The following is a 13,860-nucleotide window of genomic DNA, read 5'->3' as shown; positions in this document are numbered from 1 at the left end:
CAGGACCTACGGTGTAGCACAGGGAACTATATTCAATATCTTATAATAACCGATAATGGAAAAGAATCTGAAAAAGAATATATATTGATATATACGTATAACTGAATCACTTTGCTGTACACCTGAAACTAACACAACTTTGTAAATCAACTATACTTCAATTCTTTAAAAAAACTCAAAAAAAGGAAATACGAGCAAAAAAAAGAAATAAAAAAATACTAAAAAGTTAAAGTGGACAAGAGCACCAAGAGTGAAGTACACGGTGGTATAAGAGGGTGCTATGGTTTCACTCTGCACAGCCTCCTAGATCATGTAAGGAGAAGGAGTTGTTCTGTACCCTAAGAGCAATTGGAAGCAATCAGTGTGTTTTAACCGAGAGTATGAAACACAATCACATTTGCAGTTTGAAAATACCACTCAAGCTCTGATGAGAGAGCTCAGAGTAGATTTAGGGAACACCATTAAGAAGCTACTGCACTATTGCAGAAAAGACCAGAGCTTAAAGGCAACCATGGAGAAAAAGACAAGCCTATATATTCAAGGGATACTTAAGAGATTGAAATTGATAGTGCTTGGTGAGAAATGGGACAAAGAGGATGAGGGAGAGGAAAGTGCCTAGGATGATTAGATAAATGGATCCATACCATTAACTGATATAAGAGACAGTGGAAGAAGATGGAGACTGTGAATTCATGATTGGATATCTTTCACTTGAGATACATTTGAGACATCCAGATGGAGATGTCAAGTAGAGAGTTAGATCGAAACAACACTTGCACATGTTATCAAATCAAGTAATACAGAAGAACTTATGGTGGAAAGTAATAGTTTTCAATTTTATTCTTTCACTCCCCTCAAATAATCTCTTCTAATGATTTCAGGTTGTTGTTGTTGTTAATTAATTCTGGTATTTAATCCATAACTCCAGAATATTAGCTCATATTTCTTTTCTTTGATGTGTTAATTTCAGTTACTATCTACTTGCAACTGAGGTAAGAGAAAACACTTTTCTCATCTCAAAGATGATATTTATATTTTTATTTTCCCAAACTCTTACTAGAGACATATTGGTGATTAAAGATGACAATTTTGTGATTTAACTATTTGTATTTACACCTCTGCCCAAATTGTTGCTGAGTTTAATCTATTATAATTAATTCTGTGTTATGAGTTTAGTTTTCCTAAGTTACTCTTCTTACTACCTTCTACAATTCCTATATGAAAAGAACTATTTCACGAGTAATGAACGTGTATTACCTGAATGGACAGGCTACAAATGCATTTGCAGTTTTCATTGATAAGAATTTGGGCATGTGATCATATAGCTAGATAAAGATCTGAGGAATATGCACAATCAAGGAAGATATATTTTTAATATCTACAGAAGGTATAGCCCTCCTATAGAGAAAAAAAATTAAATACAGAATTCCGCTAACAAAAACACACATATAAAGTTGAAAGTGATGATAAAACAATAACATTTTGGTATGAATTGTCAAATTCATTCATTCATTCAACAAATTTATATAAACCAGAGGTTATTCTAGATGCTAGAGTTATGATTTTAATGAATTGTTGAGAGAGTAAACAAATGTATGTATTGCCTTTCCGATAACTCTGCTTTCTATATTCTCTTAAGTATCACTATCTTTACATATAATATTCTCTCAAAACATTGAAGCTTTCCCCCTATAAACTATAATTTTATAATAATTATATTAACCATTATTGGGAAAGATTCAGCACGAATGATGAAAGAAAATAAATCATTCTCCCTTATTACATTTAGTATCAGGGAATATACTCAATCCTCAGTACTTAGGCTTTATGTGTTCTAACTAGTTACAGTGTTTACATTTTACTTGATCTATGTTGATCATATATGAAACTTTTATATTAATATTACTAATAATACCTGTACAGAAAACTATGGTCTACATTTTGTATTATGTATTATCTCATACTTTGACTAGATGATACTGTATTAATTAGTAATCCCCAAATCTTAGTGGTTTAAACCAACAAAAAATTATTTCTTGCTCTTTGTATTGATACATGTATGCTATTGTTTAGTTAGGGGCTCTGTTGACATTATCCTGACACTTAAAACCAGACTGATGGAGAAGACACTACCTGGAACATTGAGTGTGGCAGTTTACACACAGGCTCTTAAAGCTTTCACATGGAAGTGTCAAACATCACTTCTACTTATTGACCAAAGCAAGACATAACTCTCAGCTAAATTCCAGGGGACTGGGAAGTACAATCCCATCATGTGTCATGGAAGAGAATTGGAATTATTTGATTGACAGCATTACTAAGAATTCCAAATTGGATCTTTACTATTTCCATTTTGTAGATTAAACAATATGTTTGAGAAAGTTGGTAAATTTTTCAGGGTCACATAATATTCATAAAATAGTGAACTATGTTATAGCAAGATTATTTCAGCAAAAACCTGCTACCTTGTAGTAAAATAGTATGGATAAAACTCAGCTTTTGAGGGAAATTATTATGAAATCATTGTTATTTTCACATGTAAATATTCTGTTGTCTGCATTTTAAAGGTTTTTTTTTTTTTTTTTGTAATTACTACAAGATATTTTAACCTTGGAGCAATATAACTTGTCATTCTACCATCATGTCCACAAGATAATAGCCATTAAATTAATTTTGGCTCCTTTGAATAATGTATAAGAATTTCCATTGGAATAGGAATAAATTTTAATGTATTTTGATTAGTTATAAAGAATTATAAAATACTGTGCTTTAAAAATATATATTTATATAAATACATACATATAAATATGTTTACATATAATATCTGTTAGTGTGTAACTATTTGGAGTGTCTTAGATAAAATCCATTTGAATGCAAAGGAAAATGTAAAACTGTTGAGGTCCATTTTTAGCATTATGATTCTATGAAAACATTTACCTTTCAACTATTTTTAGCATTTAATATAGAAATAAACCAGATAAGTGTAATTTGATGAAACGGAACAACATGCAATATATACTATCTAACTTTTAAATGTAAGTAACAGAAATCATCACCAATAATCATGCAATTGTCTATCTGTTCTGGTGATTTATCTGCCCATTGCTCCATCAGGCAGTATTCATCATTCTGTCAGAAGACAAATCATTACTATAAATAAAGAAATATATAAGTCTAATAGGTAATCAGAATAAGTAATAATGTAAATAATAATATGGACATGTTACAATAAGAAATTTTTCTTTAAATGCTTCACCATTTGATTATAAGTGCAGAGAAAGAGAGAGATTATGGGTGCACAAAAACATGTATAAGAAAAATAAGAAATGGATTTTGTCTTCAAGAAGCTAAAATTCCATAAATAGCGAAATGCAAATCATTCACAAGAATGAACTAGATAACTGAACTAGAACTGAATTGATAAAATGTGTGGTAGGGCTTTCAAAAGTCAGAAAGAGCGGTTCAGAGAATGAGGGAAGATCCGTATCATTATAATAGCTGCTTCTCTGTCTTGGAGCTTAGTGACTATTAGCTTTTGGGATAAGTGGCTGACTCAGCACTTAGACTCTAAGAACAGATTTTCATGTCTTCATTTCAATAGAAAATAGAAAATCTTTACATTTCTTATTGAAGTGTTTGTTATTTTAAAAATCATTTCAAATATGAAAAATCTGGAAATAAATGTTAGAAAAGGTAAAATTCTACATTTTAGTAGTGAAAACTGTAAATGGAATGTATGACCAGCAACATGACTTCATTCACCTTCCTTAAGAGAATATGAACTGAACTTGAAAGTATCACCTAATCCCCAGGCACCCGACATCCCTACAACTCAGGTAGCTCACAAAGAAAAGCTGAACCTTCGCAATGATATGGCTGATTACTCTGATCCAAGACAGCAATTACTGAAATGGTAATTTCTGGTCATTACCCACTGACACAAGTTTTGAATACATAATGTATCAGAAAGAGATACTTGAGGATAATTATCTATCTGCTAAGCCATAAAATCCCATCAAGCTTAATTTAGAGAGTGTGATTTTGAATCAGTGATAAGCTATTATATTTAATCATTCTATTAATCAATTTTAGCAATTTTTGCAACAATTTATATGATTAGTCAAAATGGCATTATTTATATTCTAATTACATGGAATTTGTTACCTTTAAGATACAAAAAAAAAAAAAAAAAGGACAAAGAAATTTTTAAAAACACAATTGATTAGAATGCTCTACTGTGTATTCCTTCCAAGATAAGCATATCTTCTCTTTCTTTCATTATTATGTGGAATTCCAATAAAAATAAAATTAAATGCACTAGGGAGATATCAAAAAAGTATTCACTGTAAAAAGCCATCAGTCCTTTTGTTTCTAGTGATGTTCTCCACAACCTGTAAGTCATGAATTGATTCAATCTTGAATTGAGTCACAGAATCTTAAATATTTCAGCATTAAGTTTAGCAGAGAATGGCATTCTTCAACTCCAGAACTAGGATGACCTCAAGGAAAACAGAACAGGAGACTTTTGTAAAGGTTGTGTATGTATATTTTGCACATGGCAGTAATGTTAGGACTACAGATGTGAAGGAAGAAATATAACCTGTATACTTTCTTATTTGTTATAAACCAAAGTGAGGACTTCCCTAACTCAATTTATGAATTTGGCTCAATTTTGATTAATCATGAATTTTTATGATGTATCATTTTAACTCAAAGCTCAAACAGGACATGCTTTAATTTGGTAACATTTAAACTTTGTAGCAAACCTCTTTAGTCAACCACATTTCACAAATATTTAATCATTTAGTATAAGATATAAATCAAGCTTATAGTTTTAAGACTATTATGTGGAAAAAAGTTCAGTGTTTGAGTTAGATCTATAAGTCAGTAGTAGAAATATGATTTGGTAGAGGAAATTTTAACTTAATGAAATCCTTTTGGTTGATTTATGTACCTTATTCCCTATCACCTATTCTTAATTTCCTATTCTCTCACATTCAGACTCTCAAGTTTATGTTAAGTGGGGCTTATGGATAAAAGTGGGGAAGATAATAAGAAATGATTAGTGTGGGAATTAGAGATTAATTCATTCAACATATACTTACCATCTATTATGTGTTAGGTGTTATCCTAAGGGCTCAAAAGTAAACAGAAACATATAACATTCTCTTGGACCTTATATTCTAGTAAAAGTAACACATTTGAGTAAAGACCTGAAGGAAGTGAGGGGATGACGCATACTTCTTGGCATGATTCTACAGTGTCATGGAAAACAGAAAATGTACCTAAGAAAATGGATCTTAAAGTAATGGATCTGGCTAAAGGGATTACTGGCAGATTGTCAACAGTGACAAATGGTTTCTTTGAATTATAAACTGTAGACTGAATTGTGTCTTCCCAAAATTTATAGGTTGAAGCCTTAACCCCCAATGTGATTATGTTTGAAGATAGGGCCTTTAGGAGGTAATTTATTAAATGAGTTTGTAAGAGTGGGACTATAATACTACAGGGTTGGTGACCTTATAAGAAAATCTCTCACTCTCTCAACCTCTCTCTCCCTCTCTCTCTCCTTCCCTTCCTCCCTCCCTCTCCCCTTCCTCCTCTCCCTCTCCATTTCCTCCTCTGCATGCACTCAGAGGAAAGGAGATATGAGAACAAGGCTGCTATCTACAAACCAGGAAAAGGGTACCCACCAGAAAGCAAACCTTGCCAGACCTTGATCTGGGCCTTCCAGCCTCCAAAACTGTGAGAAAATAAATTTCTGTCGTTTAAGCTAAGCAGTCTATGGTATTTTGTTATGGCAGCCCAAGCAGACTCAGACACTGTATTATAAGGTATGGATATAGAGATGGACTAAACAATGCATTATTCAATTTTTGTTTCAAACAGAATTTAAAGAAAATGTAAAAGAACCAGGAGTTTGGGGGTTCAAAATAAAGATATTTCTCATACACTAATCTCTGGGTGAAGATACAACCAAGGATGTGACTCTGAAGCCTTTGTTAAGACTTTAGGATGGTTTCACATAGAACTTCATAAATTCATTCAGGCAGACAGAAGGCCTTTAAGAATACTGAGGATATGCTTCACAGAGTCTCTATGTTAAGCAATGAAACTTCTAAGAATTATAGTGGGTATAGTGTAGCACAGCTGCACAAGAAACCCAAGGTAGAGAAGGACTCATCTCAAGGAGATTTGTGGGAACGGCTTTTGTCTGATGTGGTGGATTACAAATTGATGAACACTAAAGCTCACAAAATCTGTAAAGGAATTACATACTAGCTTGGATTGAAAAGTTTAGGAGCAGTACAAAATGAAAAGAGGCATTTGGACTCCTCAACTTCTATAGGTAGGAGCCGACTAAGAAAACTACACAGCTAAAATCAAAGGGCAAGGAGAAATGACTTAGAAGAAAGAAGATTCCAGGAGATTCAGTCAAGACCTGCGGGGAATCAGTCCTGGAGAACATCATTGGGCTATAATTAAGGAAATGACACAGGTACCTCACTGCATTTCAGAAATGCTAGGGATCAATGTTTGCTGAGTGCCGCTCTTTTCCCTTCTTTTTGAATGGAGGTCTCTATTACAACTATATTGTGCCTATTCAACCACATTTATTGGGTGTTTTGGGGGTAGCTAATAGGTCTTCAGACTGACCAAAAATAATAATAATAATGTGCCAAGGAATTGACCCTGAGGTGTTTTATCTACTCCTCGATCTAGTTTAATTGATAAGATTCTGGATCTCAAGCTTGAGCCTGATGCTAAAATAAAATGAAGTTTTGGGTGGGTCTTTGGAGACAATGAATGTATTTTGCACTTAAGAAGAATATACATACTTTGTAGCCAGGGTTCACATTGTGGAACTTTAAAAAAAAAAGTGTGCAAATTAGTTGATATTCCTACCTTTAAGAGGTTCTCTCTCTATCCCTTCCCCTTGAATAGAGGCAGGTTTGTACTGACCAATAAACTACTTCCAAGGCTAAGTCACAAAGGACCATGCAGCTTCGTCCTGGATCATTTGGTGTACTCACTCTCCAGATGTTTCCTTTTGAGACACCCCCTCTTGGAAACCAGCCACCACACTGCCGGGAGCCCAAGCCATATGGAGAGCCCACATGGAGGGGCTCTGGTTGACAATCCAAGCTGAACCCTGCTTTTAAGTCACCCTATCCTAGGCACTAGAAATGTGGCTTCAAATGCTTCTAAATGAGTCCAGAAGTCTTCAGTGCCCCCAGCTATTCAATCCTCCTGGCTAAGATTCAAGACATTGAAAAACAGAAACAAGTCACCTCAATTTTGCCTGACAGAATTTCTGACCCAGAGAATATGTAGTTTTTATTGTTTTACATCTCCAAACTGTGGATTACTGAATATATCAAATATGTTGAACAACACTACATGATCTTGCTTAATATTTTTAGACATATAAATTTATTTATTGAAAATCACCTGGGTGCTATCAATGGTATATTATATATCTTGCCAATGCTATAAACAGTACGTATTTAAAAAATATAAATCTATATTCCATAGCTTAGTATTGGGCCAAACTGGAATTCAAAAGGATTGAGTATAGCTGTTAAAGAATAATAAGAACTTAATTTTGAACATTAGATCAGGTCACTGAATTATATAGCACCCAACCCATTAATCTATATCCCACTGCTTTGAAAAAAAAAGCTGTCTGTGCAGATATATCCAGAGTAGTCCCTTATGGAAACCAGAGGATTTGGTGAAGAGGTGCCCACCAGAGGTGGCAGCAGGGCTGACCAGGAGGGAGGAGGGCTGGGGGAGTCAAGGGAGGCAGCATCAGCAGGCAGCTGTCCAGCTACCTACGAGACAGGTGGACAGGCCCAAGCGGTCCTGACTTTGGTCTCTTACCATATGCTGTACGGTTTTTGGAGACTCCTAAGTTTTGTACTACCAGTGGTACTGCAGGTAACTTTGGTAGAAATAGGCTGTGGAGCTGTGTAGGCCCCCACAGGTATAAGAGGATAGGCCTTGGATCACAACATAGAGCACACATGGGTTGCTGTGAGTAAGGTTGGTATGGGGCTGTGCGAATGGGTAGAGTAGAGGGGTTTTGTGCGTTCACTGAGGAGAGCAAACCATTCCTCTCCTCTCCATGGACAGTAAAATAAAAGGATCATGTTTGTTTGTTTGTTTGTTTTTAAGGATCATGTTTTTAGCAAGTGAATAAAATATTAGAAATGATTCTTGAGCAAGGAACTCAATATATCTTAGACAAAAAATTTAAGGCATTAGATTGTCAGCTGATCTTTCTTCAAAGGTAATGACATGAGAAATAAGGAGATAATATGAGGGCAAGCTAGCTGTAATGAAATATCAAACTCTGAAATACTAGACAGTGAATGATTTCGTACACTTTTACTACTTTTAATGAAGTCTTAGAAGAGAGAAGTAGTTCAACAAAGTGTTTTTTCACTTAAAGGAAACTTCCAACTTCAACAATCAATTCCCCATATGAAAGGCTAAGTAAAATACAATTTGTTTTTCTTATTCCTGGAAACTGAAAGATGCTTCTGTTTAATCTCAATTTTCAGAGTTTAATAGTATTGGATTGTTTTTCCTTCTCTATTGTACACTAAACCAGGATTGAATATTACTTCTCAGTGGCCATGCATGGATGGAAGATGAACACAACCATACACTAGACAGAAGCCCAATATTTCTTACATATTTGACAATTATGTATCAATTTTCTTTCTCAACTATATTTGTTTCTTCAGAAACAGTCTTCAAACAAGACCTTTCATTATTCAGCCTTCCTACCCACCCAAAATCTTCCATGCTTGTTTGTAATACTATTATCAAATATTTATAGAGCCTTTACTACATGCCAGAAGAAGACTAACTGAATTACAAGTAATATTTTATTTGTGTCTGCCTAATAATTCTATTAAATGAGTAATATTATTGTCTTTATTTTAATAGATGAGGAGAGTGAGCACAGAGAGGTTAAACAATTTTCCCAAGTATTTGAAGCAGAAAATTCATCTCCAATGCATACCCTCTTAACTACTACCCTACAGAGTTCAGTTACCTCTGCTTGTGTATGCATCTTCCTACATTATAGATTCATACAACATTGATCATATGTGCATGAAGTGTGACAACTTACATGCCACTGAAAGTTTTTATTTATTCAAATCATTCAGCCAGAATAAAGACCTAAGTCCAGTGTTAAATACTTAATCAAAATTATTAGAACCCATGAATGAATCTTTTCAACGATGGTAGAGAAATTTTAGGAAGAAGGACAAGAGTATGAGATATTTCTATTATGTCTATTTCATATTAGAATTTGTTCTCTTCTATGTTAGCTGCAAACTTTGCTCTCATAAAAGAACATTTCCTGGAGAAGGAGGGTGGATTCCACGTATATGTCTGAAATAAATTTTGAAGGGATTACAAAATAAATAGAAAACGGCAAAAGAACATGTACAATGGTTTCCATACTATGCCACTCAGAGCACCTGGGCTCCTTGAATGTGAGGCCAGGGCTGCAACAAGGGAGCTAGCAGGCCTCTGGGTAGGCTGAGAAGGACTCTGAGTTGCCCCTACGCTTTCGACCAGCATGCTTCTCTTTCACCTACTTTATAGTTTCAGGGGATGTGGCCCTGTGACCAGGGAAGAAAGAGTTGTGAGTATGAAAGTATAAATCCACTACCTACTCTGAAAGCAGAATAGTTAGCAGGTCCAGGATGGCAATTTATAAAAGTATAGAGCATCCCTTAATCTGCAAAGATACTCTCAACACACAGACTCATTTAGGAGATTCTGAGAAGGGATAGATAGATAATAACCAGGATACAATTTGACAAGAGATCAGGGACTCTGGAAACGTGTGCCTACTCTTAATTGGGGGCCCTCTAGGGAAAAGCTCCCAGTGTCCTCTAGGGAAAAGCTCCCAGTACCAACCAGACCCCTCATTCTGGAAAGGAATAAAAGTGATTAAATGACCCCTGGTCTCACCCTTCACTGAAAAACTTAGTTTTTAGCATCTGACAATTTCTCAGGGTCCAAGTCCACAACTGAATTATCTTTCAGAAAGCTAAGCAACGAAAGGCTTGTACCTTTTTCAGAAATTATTTTTAAAAATATAATTGTAGAAGCAGTGTCTCCCTGAACAGCAAAATTAGGGAAGTAAAAACAAGAATAAATTAAAAAAATAATAATTGTAGTCCTGGTGACAGAAAAAAAAAGAAAAATACTTCCTCTTTCTTATCAGTAGTGAGGTCAAATTGTCAACAAAATGATTTTATTATACCCACTGCCAGTCTTACACTGTTTTCTCAGTTCACTCAGATGAAAATGCACAATTAAGGTCTTTTCCAAAGTCATTTAAAGGAAAACCTGAAGGGTAATGTTAAACTAATTTGTCATATTTGAAGATGAGCAGTTTAATGATGCTCCTAAATGCTTTTGATTCTTTTTTGAGAGGTAAGTGGGTGTTAAATTATACATAGAAATTGCTTCTCATAAAAGGAATATTGTATAAAAATCTTTTAAAAAGTTGGATACATTCTCATAATCAAATTTCATAAAAGAAAAATCTGACAAAGAATGATTTAAAATTTCTAGTTGTTGGAAAGAATAATATTTTATCAATTAATTTTTACCAGGCACAAAATCCAAAGAAAATATTTGAGATAATCTGCGGGAAAGTAATTTTATTCATTTGAGAGAAAAGCAATTTTTATATTTTATAAAATGATTACATAGAAATGCCAATTATAAAGAAAGTTGGGTATTTTTCACACAAATTTTCAGGTAGCTAAAGGGAAAAATGAAATTTTAAGGCTAATCATCCTTGGGATTGACAGGATTTGGGAAGAAAACTGGACATATTTTCAAGCCAAATATTGTTCACAAGGATTATGGTGAAAATGTCTCAGAATTTGCAACTCAGTTTTCTCCTTTAATCACATTTATTTCTAAACTTCTAAGCTGAAAAAAATCTAGACTAATAAGCACTAAATTTACAAGGGCCATTTTCTGAAATAATTTTCTATTTAATAAAGTGAGGTCGCTTCTCCAGGTTTTGCTTGGAGGTTGGGATTTTAATGGGGCAGTAAATTACTGGAATTAATGAAACAATAAATATGTGTTTTATGAAGTGCAATAGTAGGGATCGGCTCTTTATCCTATTTTACCTGTTTGGTACAAATTCATTTCTGCTTAATAGATAATTATTTTGTGCCACAACTTGAGGTTTAAGAGACAAATAAGGTTGAATGCCTTTTAATAAGTGGTTTGCATTATCAATGGGGTAAATTGATTAAAGAAAAAAAGGCTCGTCCCTCTGTTATTATTAAAATAGGGATTTGAGGAGAAAAATATTCTGTAATGTATTCAAAGGAGGGTGCTAGGTGCCTTATCTCTGTTATTGCTAACTGCACAAAAATTCTGACTAGAGTATATGAGTAGATGAGATTAGATTAGATTTTGTAATTGAGAAAAGTGATTATTTTAGAGAGATTAAGTAACTTGCTTAAAATCACACAGTTTTGACGGAAAAAACTCTGACTTGAATCAAGGTAGATCCCATCCCACTCATGCTTGCCACGCTGTGATGAAATCCCTGTGAACCTGGCTTCAGAAGCAGATACGCCTGAAACCCTCAGGGGATTTAAGGGCAGGGCCTTCCAACTGTCAGACTTGAGGGTTGGCTGCAATTTGTAATATTATACCTGGCTTAAGTTTAAATTAAAAAAAAAGAAAAGAAAAAAAGAAATGTGGGAATAAGATAACCACAGAGCTTTATTGTCTCAATAGTCTGATGAATGCTAAAGAAATATGAGTTTGATTTTTTGTGCATGTGTGGCAAAAACAAAAATTTCATAAGAACATATGTAGGGATGCTTTTTAATGCAGACTGCTTTAAGGAGGAATGAGCTTTGGTTCTCTGAGTTGATCTGAACATCACACCTTCATATTGGCATGACTGACTTAATAAAAGAATGACATAAAACTTATTTTTAACATTGTCTTTATAAATTAAAAATCAGTACAAATTTAGGTTGTCATGATGTATCATGACTAAGAGCTTAGGCTTTGTAGTCAGACAAACCAGAGTTCAAATCTCAGTTCTTAAATGATTAGTAATCATTAGCAATTAACTTCCTTGTACCTGTTTTCTCATTTGTATAATTGGGGAATTATTAGCCATTCTATTGTGGGGCTTTTTGTGCAGATTTAATGATATATAAAGATCTTAGTCCATGCCTGAAAGATGTATTAATAAATTATTGTTATTGTTATTTTGTTACTATTACCACTGTTTTTTTTTTTGAGTTGCTATTTTTAGTTACATAAATACTCTAATACATGTAGTACTGTTGTATAGATCAGTCTTAATTATGAACCTGGGTAAAATAAAAAGACAGTTTATTCTGAAAACCTATAAAAGAGCATAGGAGTTAAATGGGGTTGAAAATCCACTTAAACATTAAAAGTTTTTAATTGTGATTTATTATATATTGCCATATATTATTCAGAAAATATTAATATGAACAACTTAAATCTATTGAATTATAAAGTTAAAGCCAGCTACCTATTTTAGGTATAATTAAGACAGAATATTAAGCATGTTGGCAGAAACTCATTGTTTCTCATTGTGAGAAACTCATAGAAATATATATATATATTTGGAGGGGAAGCTTTATGGTGCTAGTATTTTTTTAAGATCACCATTTTCATTCTTAGAAGGAAGTTTTCTACTTTTTAGAAGTAGAAATAATTTTGGAAATATATTTATTTTAGAAATAGAAAAGCTGTATAAAACAATTTGATTTTTTTTCTTTTCATCAGAATTTAAGGATTACAGAAGGATAAAATGGATAGAAATTAACATTTAATTAAATTTGACCTTTTGTTTATTTAATATGATTTGATCCTTATACCTTCATGGTATTTTTAATAAGTTTGCTTAAACCAAACCCTTGTAATATAAGAAAAACAAAGCTTTCCTCAATTGTCTGATCATAGATTCCAGAATTTAAAAGGCTAAAAAGTCAGAAAAATAAATAAATAAAAGGACTGAGGTACTAGGGTTGGGAATGAGAAACTAAAGGCCATATTACAGATGAAACCATAGTGTATGAGTGAAGAGGTAAGATGACAGGATTGAAGATTCTAGTCAGACTTTTGAGTTTAAGATCCTGGAAGAAGCTCCAATTTATGTGTAAAGCAGAGCCTGTAAACAAAGTCACAGGGATAATGGAAATGGAGATCTGTGGATTCAGGTACATGGAACAACTTTGGAATCACAGTTGATCAATACTAATCTGGACATTCTGTTGTTAATGACAGAAAATGAGGATGAAAGAAAGATAATGGGTAAGTTACCAAGACATTGACAAAGATGGAAGTGTCTTGGATATTGGTATATGGTCACAATGAGAAGGAAGAGTGTCAAAAGTGCTAGACAGAGTTATCAAAAAAGCCATTTGGTTAACAAAACAAAATATGATAATCTATAAGCAATAGTTTGAATCAAAGAGATATTTGGCCACCTCATCTTGCCTCATTAATGGAAGGAATGAGAAAGGTAAATTTCCTTCATGGGAGCTGCTGGACGACTGGGAAGTTCAGTCGGTTGTACGGTGTGCAAAAATTCATGTCCGTCAAGAACCTCAGAATGTGACTTTATTTGGAAACAAGATCCTTAAAGACATAATTAGTTAAATTAAAATGAAGTCATCCTGGATTAGAGTAGGCCCCAAATCCAAGGATTGGTGTCCTCATAAGAAACAGAAGGGACACACAGAGACACAGAGAAGAGAGCACCATGTGAAAACAGAGGCAGAGATCTGAGTGATGCTTCTACAAGCC

This window comes from Balaenoptera musculus, chromosome 10 (genome assembly GCF_009873245.2).
Source record: "Balaenoptera musculus isolate JJ_BM4_2016_0621 chromosome 10, mBalMus1.pri.v3, whole genome shotgun sequence".
Classification (NCBI taxonomy): Eukaryota; Metazoa; Chordata; class Mammalia; order Artiodactyla; family Balaenopteridae; genus Balaenoptera; species Balaenoptera musculus.
This window is presented reverse-complemented; position numbering follows the sequence as displayed.